The sequence below is a fragment of the Papio anubis genome, chromosome 13 (genome assembly GCF_008728515.1).
Source record: "Papio anubis isolate 15944 chromosome 13, Panubis1.0, whole genome shotgun sequence".
Taxonomy (NCBI): Eukaryota; Metazoa; Chordata; class Mammalia; order Primates; family Cercopithecidae; genus Papio; species Papio anubis.
The window spans coordinates 23,777,206-23,793,976 of record NC_044988.1 but is presented as its reverse complement, the minus strand read 5'-3'; the positions used below and the strand labels follow the sequence as shown (position 1 = coordinate 23,793,976).

Here is a 16,771-nt window from a genome sequence, read left to right as displayed (position 1 = left end):
TATGTCTTAAGTTGTTTGCATCCTTCCAAAATGCCTGTTATATTTTGAGTGCCCAGAGTGGGTGCTCAAATAATGTTATTTGAGCAATGCTGCTTTCTTCATGCAAACTAATATGAAAAGTTAAATCTCCTTTAAATGAAAGTCTTTGAAACATATTCACATGAAGTTATAACCATATTATTATATGATGCTTAATTTCATCATATGGCATATCCTTTATTGTTGTACTCTCAGATACAGATCTGATAGTAACGGCATATAATTTATTGTTGTACTATCAGATACAAAGTCATTTCAGATGCAGAGATTAGAGAATACTTGAGAGATTATAAAATCATAATCCCTATTGCTTTGATGTTGCAGTTGTGCATTTATATTTAAGCAGGAATGAGAAAATTTAATTCTAAATGTGTTTTCTTTTCTGAAATCTATGAAAGAAATTACTTACCCCATGAAATACTAACTGCTGTGGAGAGTAAGGCTCACTGAAGTGGTGTAGATAAAAGAAAACAAATACCCAAGAAAACATTAATTTCTATGGTCAGATGGAAATGAACATTCAGAAACTAATGAGCAGATTTAATACCTTTTGCTCTACTCTGCTTTAATTTATGTGATCCTTAACTCTAAAATATGTTCTTTTTCTGTCTTTGCTAGCATTACCATAACCTTTTCCTTTCTGCATAGTCACAAAAACTAGAGAAATGTTTTAAGGAGAGAGGTAGATAGAAGACAGGCAGGTAGACTGCTATAAATAATTAGAGATACATTTTAAGAATATATACACACATGCATATACACACATACAAACATGCACAAACACACATACATATATATATGTAAAATAAATTTGGAATATGGTTTAACATTAATTTGTAGTAATTATTTACCCTAATAATCTTGAAATACCGTTTACTATTCCTGTTTTTCAGCTGTATATACTGAAGAAAGAAATCAAATTGTTGCTTAAAGAGCAGAGTATCCTCAAAAACATGACCTGAGAGGTTTTCACCTTTCACGTTGATTTTATAATTATTTCCCTCAGCAAAATTTCCTCACTTCCTTCAGTGTCTTGTTTTTCTGTCCCTGGATTCTCAGTAATGTCAACACTCAGATCTACAAAAGAAAGTGCACCTATTAAAATGTGTCACATTAGTGATGGGCAGATGAATTCTTTTTTAAAAAAATACATGAATTAAAAACTTTAATGTAAACAGAAACTGCTAAAGAGAAATAATACATTTTCCCCAAATCTTAAGGTTTTTGTATTTGCTTAACACTAGCATCTCAACTTATTTCAGGTAAAAATAACCCATATTCTAATCTAACTCTGACTTTATTTGCAGTTAGTTCTTTCATATTTTGCATTCATAAACATTTACGCACAAATATACATACATATATGTATGTATATTTTGCATTCATGAACATACACAAATATACATATATGTATGTATATTTGTATATACATGTATGTTTGTGTATATATTCATGGATGAGAAAACAATAAAATTAAGAGAAATTTTACATATATATGTATTGGCTGGGCTAGAAGGTTTTTTTTGTTTTTAAATTTTTTAGTTGTCTGACCCTTTTTGGAGTTTTCTCATTGCTTAATTACTAAAATCAATATGTTAGGGGAGAAAGAAACAAAGAAGATCCAGTTTTGATCAAACATGCCTTATTAAAACTCTGAAAGTGGAGCAAATTAATAAGTCAGGGTTGCAGCTATACAACCACACAGAATGGAAAAATAAAGTCTTCTTTCTACCGTGTCATTTCATTTTCAGCAGTATATTGAAGCTTAGCTCTTGACACTGCATGATTAATGTGTAGAACATCTTTCTTTTTATTATCACAGGTAGCACACAGATTTTTGAAAGATACCAATGTACTAAAGCTGATATGAGACATAAATGTGCACAATCTAGTGATAATCTGGAAAAATCATTAAAGGAGCAAGTAATTTGTTACTTCTTGTACAGCATTGATGTACTCCTGGAGCTCACTTTCTAGTAATGTGAAAGTGTTAATTCATTTAAATTCCACATTAAAAGGGCGATCTTAGGTGAAAGTCAAGCACTACATATCTTTAACATTGTCACAGTGGAGGGGTCATAGATGAGAGAGATACAGTGAGAATTCACCACCTAATGCTCCTCCCTGTACCATAGGATTCCCTTACCTGTAGTTAGCCTAATTAAACCGGATAGGGGACTGTTCTTAATTGGTTCCCTGCTCTATTAAGTAATGCAGATTTTTTTTCTTAGTTGTACAAGGTATCTTTTCTCTTTGGTCATACTCTGTATATCTGGAAATTATGCATTTCTGGAGTTCCATGGGTTTTCTTAATTCACTTCTCTTGAAATCAATGAACATTTTCATTAGTTCTATTTCACATTAAACAATGTTTCAAAATCACATAACTTAAATGAAATTTAAATTTATACATAATTTATCTCAGAACATTGTTTGGAGTATTTAATTTCCAGATTGTTTTGTTGTTAGCTTTTAAAAATGACAGTGATACCATTGGAGTGTTAATGTTTAAATGCTTGCTTTCGCCATGTTTTGTGCTAAGCTTTTCCTTATCAGTTTCCTCAATTGGTTAATCCACTACTTCCAATGGTAGACAATACCATACATATTTTATACCTGAGACATCCAAGATCCACTGAAATTGGATATACAGTGTTTTAATCTGGGCCTATAGAACTTCATGGAATCTCTTTGGCACCATGTTGTTTACATAAAACACATTGTTAAAATATGTTTCCCCAAAAGTCAAGCCAAAGATCCGTCCTGAACCAACTACTGTTGCTAATAAATGCAACAAAAGTTTTAAATTTATAATTTATCATTGTTTATCACACTGTATTTGTTTATTTATTTATTTTAGAGATAGAGTCTCACCCTGTGGCCCAGGCTGGAGTGCAGTGACATGATCACAGCTCACTACAGCCGTAAACTCCTGGGCTCAAGTGATCCATGTGCCTCAGCCTCCTGAGTAGCTAGGATTACAGGTGCACAACATCATGTCCAGCTAATTTTCTTACTTCTTTTTAAAGACAGCGATCTTGCTATGTTGCTGAGGACCTCAAGCTATTCTCCCACCTTGGCCTCCTAAAGTTCTGGGATTACGGGTGTGAGCCACCGCACCCAGCCTGTTTATCACACTTTTAAGAAATTATGCACATTAACTCATTTATTTCATATATGTCATTGTTTGGGGGAATTTAGTTTATGTCGCTTTCATTAGAAACTGAGGTTGTTGTGTTATTTTGCTCTTTTTATTTTTAATTTTTCTACTTTTGTTTGTCTACTTTTGGTAGTCCAAAGACTCGCAATGCTCTGGCCTGTAACAAAATACTCTGGTAATTTGGCCTTCAATATATTTTTTTCTCTCTCCCCTTTCCTTTGCTCTTGCTTCTCATCTTCCCTGTCTCCCTTCTCTCCCTACCTCCCTCCCTCCCTGCTTCCTTTCTTCCCCCCTCCCTCCTTCTTTCCTTCCTTCCTTCTTTCCTTGCTTCCTTCCTTCCTTCTTCCATCCATCCGTCCATCAAGTCAAAGACAATTATTACTGGAAAATCTAGAGTGATGATCCAATCCAATTCCCCGCTTCAGGTAGTAAGTGAAATTTTTTATTGCAACTGAAACTAGAACCTGAATCTTCTGATTCTGGGGTGAGTACTCAATCTACCTAACATGTTTTGTTCTGTATTTTTGTTTGCTTTGCTTTAGTGATTGCAGTTGTTTGTTCTGTTTTATTTATTTTTCAGAGCACAGAGATTATCTTTTAAAGATCAATTTATGTAGTACTGACAGTTGGCATAGATCATAAACTGTCCTTTCATGTAAGTCCAATTCTTCTAGTCTCTCAGACTCTAAAGAAATTGCTGTATTTTAATATCATTGTGTGCCTTTGGAAAATGTTCAGCTCTACGCATATACTACAGAACTTAAAGTCAAACTAGTAACATTAATCAATAATTTCTCTCTTACCTTTACAGAATGGTGATCCATTTGTTCTTAAATGCGCTGACATTTTGTCATACGGAACATTTTCATTTTGGCTACAAAATAAGTGGAAATTTTAGTTTGCAGCAATAAACTTCCATCTCCCATTATTAAAAAGATTATATTATAGTTGCATGCATCTTTGTTCTTTTTGATATATATAGTATAGGATCAAAATTCATAAGTGACGTGATGCATAGTACTGTTGCCTGGCTTAGGTAGCTATGGTACTGATGTGATAATGATACAGCAAAAATAAAAAGCAAATTCAGGATTCAGTTTGCTTTCCACATTTCTACACTAACTTAAAAAAGTTAGAAAAGATGGCTTTCAAATAATTTTTCAATCTATTGATCGTGCAACGATATTATATATTATTATTAATGACTACCACTACAAATAGAAACACAATACCTTGACTGGTAGTTAAGCAAAAGAAGAGTATTAAATCTTATTGTATTGTAAAAGTAATGAATCAAATTTTGGAGAGGCTGGAGAAAGGTAAATTTACCTATGTTGCACTTTATTTTTTAAGGTCATATTTTTAAAAGCCCATTCTATGGCTTCAAACTTGAAGTCGTCAGCTAATACGCTATCATTTACAAAAGATGTGCAAAACACTTTTGACAGTAGAAAGGTTTAATATAGTTGTTGCTTATCAGGGTCTATTGGTTTCAGTATCTGATATTCTGGATAAATTGAATATTTCTAAAAGCTGTTTTTCAATGCATTGTTTGCATTTCTGAAGCAGCTCATTGTGATATATATCACAGTTTTTTATTGTTTGTAATTAGAAAACACAACTTCACTAACATAATTACCTTATTTTGCTTCCAAAGTATTATTTTTTAAATCCCAGAACCCTATTTTCCTAAAAATATTGGCACAAGTAATTAGAAGGGAAGATATAAACCTAATCCCTGCAATCAGACCCCTTAACCACCACACATACTGCCTTATTTAAGCTGATTGCTTGGCAAAATGGCTGCCTGTTACGCTCACTTGCTGTCTCTTTAGGCTCACCTACGGGGCAACAAGCGTATTTAGGAAAAGAGTTTTCATCGAACACATGAAACTGTTTATCTTGGAAATACCATTCTCCCTAAAGATGTAGGCACCGAGAAGAAAACACTACTGAGTTGTTTCAGGTCATTGTGTGGGATATGGTGAGGAAACTACTCCACTTGTCTTTGAGGTCAGATTGACAAGTAGCATTTCACTTTCAACTGGTGAAAAAAGAAAGTAAGAAAAAGCTTCCAAAAGTCAACGAATGGACAAATATTAAGAATGATTGGAGCATTACTTAGCAATGTAATGTAAAATAATGGTAATAATTGTAACCAATATTTGAGTGCCTGCATGCAGCAGGCACTTAAAATTGTTTTATTTGATTTTCCATATTAATTTCTTAAATATACGAGATAAGTACATTATTATAGTTTCCACATGAAGAGTTATGGTTCAAAATTTAGATAGCTGTTTCAATATCCATTCCTAGTGGATATTGGACATCTTTATTTTTTAAGAATAACTTTATGCTCACAGTACATAAGCCCACATCAATTAAAATCTATGAAGTACCACAAATATTAAGTTAGTACTTAATATGTGCTAAGAAATGTGCTGAGTCAATTCTTTAAAATCTTTTGGTCAGAGAAGTTTTGCTATTATTAGATGAAGAAAATGCAGTCACCACCTGTTAAGAGCCTTGGTTTTTCCAGAGAGTTGCTAAAGTCTCAGAAAATTCTGCAGTTTTACTTCAACATTTACTTTATTAACCAGAATAGTGGTGCTTATTTGCTCAAGTATTTTGTAAATAAAAAATGAAATGAATAAAGATCACCTGTTTTAATATAAAATATGATACATACTTTGTTCAAAAGATATGCAACCAGAAAATCACTAAAAGGAAATTGCAAATTTGGACCAAATGAAGCATGTACTTTGTTTTCTAGACACCACGTTACCTGCTCCCTCTAATAAAAATAACACAAAAAATGGGTGGCAGAATATAAAACACAATTTTAAAAAGGAACCAACTAATGAAAAAACTCTGCTTTGTTAGGACAATTTACTTCTGATACAATTTAAGCATAAAATTCAATGGCATTAAAAAATTCAAGTTAAGTGTAAAGTGTAAACACAAATTCGATGCTGGATAAACATGGTGTCAAATCAACTTAAAACTAAGAAGGGAATTATTAACATGATTTTATATAGTCATCTAAATGGTTATTTGCCAATTATATTTTATTCAGTTTTAAATGCCTTAATGCCAGATGTGAATAAAGGAAGACTTTTATGTGTGATGTTATTTGCTTGATTATTTGTTTTTGATCTGGTCAAGACTCTCAGACCTCCAAATAAACTGTTAATTAAAGATTAATTTCTATTGTGCCAATAGGGAAAAATAGAGAATGGATGTAACTTCTGAGTAATGAATTAACTGCAGAATGTGGTTTCAGATAAATGAAAAATTGAAGGAACTCCAGGAGGTTCAACCTGGCCATATATACATACATATATATACACATACATACAAATATATACATATACATATATATACATATATACATACCTAAATACATACATATATATACACATATATATATATATATATATATATATTTGCCATGGGTTGCTAATTTGCAATAGCTGTCATAATGAGAATAGCCAAAATTGGATAAATGTGACAAAAGATTAACAAAGTGTTTCATATCCTTAAATTATACCACATCAAGAATGAGGAAAAAGCGTTGCCAAAGGAGACTACTGCAATGCTACTTGTATTCTTGCAATAAAACCAGCACAGCATGCAAATCAAGAGAGTTACCATCTGACTTCTAACTTTTTCCCCTTAAGAACAATTTGAATCTCTGGCATCCGCCGTGTCAGTACTTTAAAACCTGTATTTCCCACCCAAAGTCCAATTAGTCTCTGGTTGATGAATACTCTGATTTCGCTTTCTGTTGTCCAGATTTCTTGGTTTGGGATTATTCTAAGTCAATAGCAGGGTAAACTATCTGTACCACGTTTGTTCTAGATGAAACAGATCAAGATAACTTTCCATCCAAATACTGTGTTGATGTCACAGGGGGAAACATTTGAGCTAATTGTACACCATAATCTAAAATTACTCTGCAAGTGTCAGGTGTTGCAGTGAACTGGTTATAGTACAGGGAATGTTATTGCAAGAGATTTGGAGGACACTAAAATAGATTAATGTTACACATCTCCCTCAAAAACAAGAACACGTTTAACTCTTTATTTAAAAAATAAATAAAATATTATGGCAAAATAAAATTGAACCTATTTAATGGCATATTTTCTGAAGGGATTGCCTTTTACAGTAATGTAGGGTAAAAATCACTTAATGTACTTGAGCTCTAGTGTCCTTTCACCTTTCCCTCTCTTGAGAGCTCTTTTTTTTCCCACTTCTCACCTGTACTTATTTAATTTACAATATCGCTGTATGTGCAGTTCTTAAGAAATGGTGCAAGAGACTGTAACAGGGGAGAGAAGAAATCTAACAGCTAAACAGGTGTACATGGAAAATAAATAAAAAATTGAAAAATTGGGCCTCATGGGTGCTATAAAAGGAGCATTTGCTGAATAACTAATTTGGTAGCCCTTGTGCCCTCTGAATTATCATTCTGATTTACCCAATCACATTGTCTAGCAAACTCAAATTGCTTAACACTCTAATTTTCTGTATGCAATATGAAAGGAGAGCAATTTCTTACTGGCCAATTATTACAGAAAATAAGTGGTTCTATTTTTATTTGTTTTTTGTTAATGTTGTTTTAGTTTCCCTCTATAATGGAGGACACATTCAGGCTAAAAGAATACCTGAATCATGTATTTTTAATGGTACCAAATAATTAAATGCAGTATGACAATTGCTTAAAAGTTAACTGACTATTATTTAGATAATAATAATCAGCATAGTATTGTCCTCTTTATTCAGTTACTAAAGATTTATTGAATACCTACTACGTGTATCCCTGCCCAGTATGACTGTGCTAGTTAGGATCCCAGGCATTTGGAAATGTTTACAGTATTTTAGACCAGTCATTTTATATAATATATTCTCCATATAACTTACCATTTTTTCCCTAGCATCCCATACTATCATTTCAGTATTCACCTTCTAAACACATGAGGCTTGTAGAGTTAAACCAAGGTAAAATTTAACAATATGTAATTTTGTCTCAGAGTTACTGCCAAATTTTGTGCTAAGTGCATTCTATCTTTTACTTATCATGAAAATCTCATTAGTTATCTACTATTATTATGCCCACTTTAGAGATAATGAGATAGAATTCATTAAGTAACTTGCCTAATGTCACATTACTAGTATGCATATTCAAACTGAACCATACTTCAAAGAATAATCTGTTAACCATGATTTTATATATGATCCAGATGTCAAGTTCATTTACTTTTTGTATATAAACAAATACAGTATTTACACAAAAGGCTTTTTAATCTGCCATCTTATCTACTATATGACTTTTTTACCCTTAAAATTTTTTGAGAGAAAAGGGATAAAATAAAATAATCTCATAATTTTTTTCTTTAAATGTAGTTCTTTTCCATAAATTTCCTAAGCAGGTAATCACTATGGATAACAAAACTCAAAACCAAATGACCTACGCATCAAATTCCTTTCAGAGTATTTACTTAGCTATTTAATTATATTGAGTTATGTTGCTTGTTTTCCTTTAAATTCAGCTTCCCTTCTCCAACAGGTTATTTCTTTTCTTTTTATCTGGTTTCTTTACTTCTTCTCTCTATTCATAATAGAGCCTATGTGAATAGGGTCATTACAGTAACAGCAATGCCCTGAACACCTTTTTGTTTTTTTAACTGTCCTTTAATCTTACGGATCTGGCAAAACTTAATTGGAAAGTGGGCCTTACTGTCCACTTTCCCAGCTTGCATAAAACACCTAGAATTGTCTGTGGGGAGTCTCAAAATACATTAGGCATGTATTCCTAGTCACTAATCTCAAATATGCTGTAATTGCCATCAATTCTACTACCTTTCTCTGATCAACACACATTCCAGATTTTCCCAACAATTTCAAATTCTCTGTGTTCTTAAATATCTTGCCTCTTTTTTGTTGTTGTTTTTAAAAAACAAAACCTTATTCATGCTCACTCTAGGGCGGACACTCTGATATATCATTTAACTCTCATAATCACTTTGAAACATTTACTCTGAAATGTTTCAGAGCTACTTAACTCTTAAACTGCTGAAATCCAAACTCACCATCAGCCACTAAACGATTGGTCCTCTTAGGATATTCTTTATCTCAGTAATTGGTAGATCCTGGATTTAATTCAGCTAACTAGGAAGTTTGGAGAAAACCTAACACCCCTCCTTCATACTTAACATCCAATACACTGCCAAGTGCTGATGATTCTATCTTCCGAATTTTTCTCAAGCATATCTCTCCAACGCTGCCACCATGCTTAGCCAGGCTACCATCATCTTCCATCAGGTCTATTATAAGAACTGCTGTTAATAGTCTCCATGTTGTATAACCAATTACCACAGAATTAGCAGCTTAAACATGTTGCATTTATTATCTTACAATTTCTGTAGAACAGAAGTTCAGAGAGGGTCCCCTGCTGGGTGGCTCAAGGTTTAAATCCAGGTGTTGATTAGGCTGCTTTCTCGTCTGGAGTTCAGGGCCTTCTTCCTAGCTGATTCAGAGTGTTGGCAGAACTCAGTTACTTGTGGATATAAAAATGAGAACTGTTTTCTTGCTAACTGTTGGCCAGGGAATGTTCTCAGCCCCTACAGTCTACTTTTAAGTCCTTCCATGTGGATGTCTCCATAGGCAGTTCACAATATGTTTGTTTATGTTTTTTGAAGGCCAGCAGCAGAAGCTCTCCTGTTTTGAATCTCTTCTTTTAGGAAAGGACTGAATTTTTTTTGAAGTACTCACTTGATTAGCCCATGTCCAGGATAATTTGCCTTTGTTGATCTCAAAGTCTTTAATGACATCTTCAAAATTCCTTCACCTTTGCCATATAATATAGCCTTATCATGAATGTGAAATATCACCCTATTCATAAGTCTTACTCATATTCAAGGAGAATGGATTATATAGGGTATATACATAGGAAGTAAGGACTTTGGGAACTATCATAGAATTCTATATGTCACAGTTGCCAGGCAGTACCAAAACGAATTCTGATCCATCTTTGTTCCCTTCTCTAATGTTGGAAGAATTTTCTCAAACTCAAATTTGATCATTTTATTCCCTAAATTAAACTCTATTTTCGTTTCCCATTGCTCTTGATAGGAAACAAATAAAATACATTTTTACAAAGAATACAGTAAGTAGCATGGCCTGGTCCTATCTACCTCTCTAGCTGTATCTTCTACTAGATTCTCTTCAGTCTCTACATTTAAGTTAAATGATTTTAAAAAATTCCTTTTATTTACCATGCTTCTTCTTGCCACAGGGACTTTGTACTCCCTGATGTCTATCCCTCGACCTTTCTTCCCTCTCTTTTTATCCAGTAATTTTAATGCATTCTCTAGATCTCAGATTAAGCATTATTTCCATAGACTAACTCCTCCTTTTAGGGGCATTCTTTGCACTGTGTAGTTTTTTCAACTTTCCAAGGTGAAATTTCTCTGTCTTACGAAGTAAATATTTCTATCTCCTCTACTAAGCTGCTTAGGGCAGAAACCAGTTTGAATTTTTATACCCTTGTGTGTTCCCAGCATTAGGAATAGTAAATTCAATCAAAATATATATGATGACTGACTAAATGAACTAAAATTTTTTGAAAAGAAATGTAGTCTTCTTTCTAAAGAAATTAATTATATTTGTGCATGTTTGATTATAATTTATGTTTTTGAAGCAGTAATTAACGGTGTTAACCCTTTAATAGAGTGTGTATGGGCCTAATATGAAAGTGACATATTTGAAAATTGTTTTTCTATGAAAAGGCTCAGAATTTGAACAATTTAGAACAAATCGATTAATCTCTTACAGTCATAGGGAACACCATCATTTAAAGGAACATTAAGATATTTGCCAAGAAATGTTTTAATTGTAAGATTTTTTAAAAGAAGAACTATATTCTGACGTGAACATTTGAAAGATATTTTAGTATTAAAATTGTAGACGTAACAGAATCTAATTGAACATCTAATAGCAAAATATAAAACTGCAGACACTTGGATCTGTAGAAATCTTACTTTAAAAAAGTAACCAAGTTGATTATATTTTTAATCTGATTAACTCTGCATATGCAATCTCCCATGCTAAAATTAGGATATTACTTTGAATAAGAGAAGGAATGTGTAGGAGAAATAAATCCTGCCCAACCTAATGCCTACCAAACAGAGATGTGTATTGTTGAAAAAGACTGATCCACTAAATTGTCATATTTTGCAGAGTTCATTTTCTTATGTCTGCCTAGGTTTTCATATTCAATATTCTAAAAAAAAGATCAAGACTCATCTCTGTACCCAGGTATTCTAAAAGATATGACCCTGAACATTTTCTGATCTCAAAGTTGTCAAATTGCCAAACCAGTGGAGGAGAAGGAATTCTCAGTGGTTATTCATATTTCTTTATCCTTTTCTTTTCTTTTCTTTTCTTTTCTTTTCTTTTCTTTTTTCTTTTCTTTTTTTCAGATGGTGTCTTGCTCTGTTGCCCAGGGATGCAGTGCAATGGTGCAATCTGGGCTCACTGCAACCTTCACCTCCCGAGTTCAAGTGATTCTCAGCCTCCCAAGTAGGTGGGATTACTTGCACATGTCACGATGCCTGGCTAATTTTTGTATTTTTTGTAGAGACAGGGTTTCACCATGTTGTCCAGGCTGGTCTCAAACGACTGACCTCAAGTGATCCACCAACCTCGGCCTCTCAAGTGCTGGGATTACAGGGATGAGCCACCACACCTGGCCTCATATTATTTATTAATATATCTTAGAGATGTATGCTACTAATTATAAACTAAGAAAATTACCTCTGCAAGTGGATGTATGACATGATATGACTATTAGTTGAAGAATAAACAGTCTTTTAAAAGACAAGTGTGTATAAGAACGATCTCTCACACAGGATCATTCTTAGTACATATCAAGGTCAAATTTGGAAGCCTATTGTTAGATGCATACTCATTTAGGATTGTTATACAGTTTTGATGAACTGATCCTTTATCATTATATAATGTTTCTCATTATTCCTGCCAATATGACTTGTTCTAATGTCTACTTTGTCTGATATTAACACAGCCAATCCAACTTTCTTTTGATTAGAATTTGCATAGTATATCTGATTTCTGTCTTTTTACTTTTAACCTATCTATATCCTTATATTTAAAGTGGATTTATTATAGACAATACAGAAGTGAGTTCTTCTGTTCTATCAAATCTATCAATCTTTGCCTTTTAATTAAGGTGTTTACACCATGAATGTTTTAGACAATTTTTCATATCATCCAATTTACATCTGTCTTTTGCTACTTTTCTACTGTCTAATGTTTTTTTTGTTTCTTTTTCTTCTTTTGGGATACTTGAGCATTTGAAAGTGACTTTATTTTATCTTCCTGATCAGCTTATTTTTTGTACCTCATTTTAATTTTTAAATTGTCACTCAAGGGTTTACAATATACACTTTTTTTTTTTACATGGATTTTTACCAAAGACAAAATACACATGATTATCTCAATAGATGGAGAAAAGGCCTTTGATTAAATTCAACATCCCTTCCTGTTAAAAACTCTCAATGAAATAGGTATTGATGAAACATTTCTCAGAATAGTAAGAGTTATTTATGACAAACCTACAGCCAATATCATATTGAATGAGGAAAAGCTGGAAGAATTGGCCTTTGAAAACCGACACAAGTATGCCCTCTCTCACCACTCCTATTCAACATAGTATTGGAAGTTCTGACCAAGGCAATCAGGTAAGAGAAAGAAATAAAGAGTATTCAAATAGGAAGAGAGGAAGTCAGATTGTCTCTGTTTGCAGACGACATGATTTTACATTTAGAAAACCCCATCATCTCGGCCCCAAAACTCCTTGAACTGATAAGCAACTTTAGCAAAGTCTTAGGATACGAAATCAGTGTGCAAAAATCACAAGCGTTTCTTTACACAAGCAATGGGCAAGCAGCGAGCCAAATCATGAATGAATCCCCATTCAAAATTGCTATAAAGAGAATAAAATACCTAAGAATACAGCTAACAAGGTATGCCGAAAGACTTATTCAAGGAGAACTACAAACCACTGCTCAAGGAAATAAGAGGGATGCAAACAAATGGAAAAACATTCCATCCTCATGGATAGGAAGAATCAATATCGTGAAAATGGCCATACTGCCCAAAGTAATTTATAGACTTAATAATATTACCATCAAACCACCATTGACATTCTTCACAGAATTGGAAAAAAACTATTTTAAATTTCATATGGAATCAAAGACCCGGTATAGCCAAGACAATTTTAAGAAAAAAAAAAAAGTAGTAGGCATCACACTACCTGACTTCAAACTGTGCTACAAGCCTACTGTAACCAAAACGAAAGAGCATGATACTGGTACCAAACAAGCATATAGACTAATGGAGCAAAATGGAGACCTCAGAAATAACACCACACATCTCAACCATTTGATCTTCAACAGACCTGACAAAAACAAACGATGGAGAAAGGATCTCCTATTCAGTAAATGTGCTGGGAGAACTGGCTAGCTATATGCATAAAACTGAAACTGGACTGTTTACTTACGTCTTTTACAAAAATTAACTCAAGATAGATCAAAGACTTAAATGTAAAACCCAAAACCATAAAAACCCTAGAAGAAAACCTAGGCGATACCATTCAGGACATAGGCATGGGCAAATACTTCATAACTAAAACATCAAAAGCAATGGCAACAGAAGCCAAAACAGACAAATGGGATCTAATTAAACTAAAGAGTTTCTGCACAGCCAAAGAAACTATCATCAGAGTTAACAGTCAACCTGCAGAATAGGAGAAGAGATTTGCAATCTACCCTTCTGACAAAGGTCTAATATCCAGAATGCACAAGGAACTTAAACATGTTTACAAGAAAAAAGCAAACAACCCATCAAAAAGTGGGCAAAGAATATGAACAGCTACTTCTCAAAAGAAGACATTTATGTGGCCAAGAAACATATGTTAAAAAGCTCAACATCACTGATCATCAGAGAAATGCAAATCAAAACCACAATGAGATACCATCTCATGCCAATCAGAATGACAATTATTAAAAAGTCAGGAAACAATAGATGCTGGTGAAGCTGTGGAGAAATAGGAATGCTTTTACCCTGTTGGTGGGAATGTAAATTAGTTCAACCATTGTGCAAGACAGAGTGGTGATTCCTTAAGCATCTAGAACCGGAAATACTATTTGACCCAGTAATCCCATTACTGGGTATATACCCAAAGGAATATAAATCAGTCTATTATAAAGACACATGCACATGTGTGTCTATTGCAGCTCTATTTACAATAGCAAAGACATGGAACCAACCCAATTCCCCATCAATGATAGACTGGATAAAGAAAATGTGGTACATATACATCATGGAATACTATGCAGCCATAAAAAGGAATGAGATCATGTCCTTTGCAGGAACATGGATGAAGCCAGAAGCCATCATCCTCAGCAAACTAACACAGGAACAGAAAACCAAACACTGCATGTTCTCACCATAAATGGGAGTGGAACATTGAAAACACATGGACACAGATAGGGGAACATCACACACCAGGGCCTGTTGTGGGGGTCAGGGGATGAGGGGAGGGAACTTAGAGGACAGATCAATAGGTGCAGCAAACCACCATGGAACACGTATACCTATGTAACAAACCTGTACATAGAATAATTATTTTAGAATAGATTGAAAATATATATACATTTTTAAGCTACCAAACCGTATCTTCAAATAGTATTATTCTACTTCACAGTGTAGTATTAATCTCTTCCCTCTCATAATTGGCTATTGTTTTTGCAGATTTTATTCTTATATATATTATAAAGCAAATGATATATTGTTAGCATTTTGCTCTGGAGATATTTATACTTCACAGAAATTAAAAACAAAATGCATCATATATTTACTCTTAGTTTGCAAAGACTAAATTCTTCATTTCTTGTGTAGATCAAAATTTCTTGCTGGTATCATATTTGAGCCTGCAAGACTTTCTTTGATATTTTTTTGTAATGCAGATCTGCTGTTAATGAATTATCTCAACTTTTGTTTGTCTATAAAAATATTTATGTTACCTTCATTTTATCTTTATATTAAAAGAAGTTCAGAAGCAGCGTTGTTCCAGGGATGGTTAAACCAGTGATTCAACAGCTCCATTCAGCATTCAGTTTTTTAAAATATTTATTCTCTGCCACCCTAGGAATGTTGGCTCTTGTCTTAACCTTCATAATCATAGTATGGCTGGATCAGTCCAAAGAATCTTATAGTTTGGTGCATGAATGCCTGAAAAGAGAATGCCTCTTTGTTCTTCTCTCAGAACACAAAGAGTACGTTTTCCTCATTGCCCATTGGTTTGAATAACTTTACCTACCTACTTTTAAAATACTCTTTAACAAGGAGATTGCTACTAACATTTTCCCTGAAGGTTGTACAGAGGCCCAGATCCTCCTAACATGGAAGACTGCTCCGATGTGATTGCAGTTCCGTAAGAGTAGGAATTGGCTGTTGGGTAGACAACCAAGAGAGTTAGCCTAGACCTGCTCTCACTTTTATTATTTCAACTTGGTAAGAAATAGATTTTGTCAAATGCATTGGTTTTTCATTTCATAAAATGAGAATTATGAGAGGAAATTGACATTAAGCCATTTTTTCCCTTCAGCCATTTAAGGAAGTTAATTCTTCTACGTATCAATGATGTGTTTAGGCACTCGCACACAATGTCTTACATACATCGGAGGAGGTTTTCTGAGATTCCTTCCCTCAAGAAGCCACAGGAAAAGAAGTAAAAGATGTCACCTCTAGTTATTTACTATGTTTAGTTTACGTGTCTTAACTTATATTTAAACATCGTAGAATCATAAACCATTGCATGAGATTAAAATACAACTTTCTTCTTACTTTCCGTTTAGTTACTTAGTGTGCTCATCAAGTGCATACACAGTTTCTGGTAAACATGTTCTCAGAAAAGGAATTTACCACAGTCTGAGGAAATCAGTTGAAATCATAAGGTTTCTTACAGTAAGCCATGTTTTCTCTCTAGAGATAGCTTCAAGCTGAATGTGTCACTTCTGCCCTCTGGCTGCAGTGGTGTGCTGGAGCTGAGCTTGATGGCTTTGAAAAGCAATCCTGTGTATCTCCTCTCAGCTCTGCGTTCAATGGCTTCACATTGGTAGCCTGAAATTAACTGTGGTGGAAATATTTACACTACAAAAATCAGCAAATACCACAAATCAGAATTTTTACTTCAAAAAATTAGTTTACCAACATCTCACTGCCTCTGGGGTAACATACATTAAACTCCACATTTCACAATAAGTTACTAAAATATTTTAGAATGGCTACTATTTCCCTCTACCCACGCCACTACCTTCCTATCTCTTCTTTTCCATGTTAAACCTCCTTGTTCAACTGCTGTTTTCTAAACATATTGTTTTGTGTATTTTCATCAAGTTAGTCTTACAGGAAAACAAAACAAAAGAAAGCACTAATATGTTAATAACTCTATGGAAATGTGATATTCAGAACTGTCTAATGTCCTTT

At 33.7% G+C, this 16,771-nt stretch overlaps 1 long non-coding RNA gene across 1 annotated transcript; it reads right to left on the bottom strand.

Annotated features, from left to right (window-relative positions):
* Positions 1–523: 523 nt before the first annotated feature.
* On the bottom strand, positions 524–9,915 carry LOC103878409. The gene is made up of 3 exons (XR_638593.3): positions 9,617–9,915; positions 4,003–4,073; positions 524–1,116 (listed from the first exon to the last, which is right to left on the bottom strand). It is a non-coding gene; the product is annotated as an uncharacterized LOC103878409 (long non-coding RNA).
* Between the last annotated feature and the right edge of the window lie 6,856 nt (positions 9,916–16,771).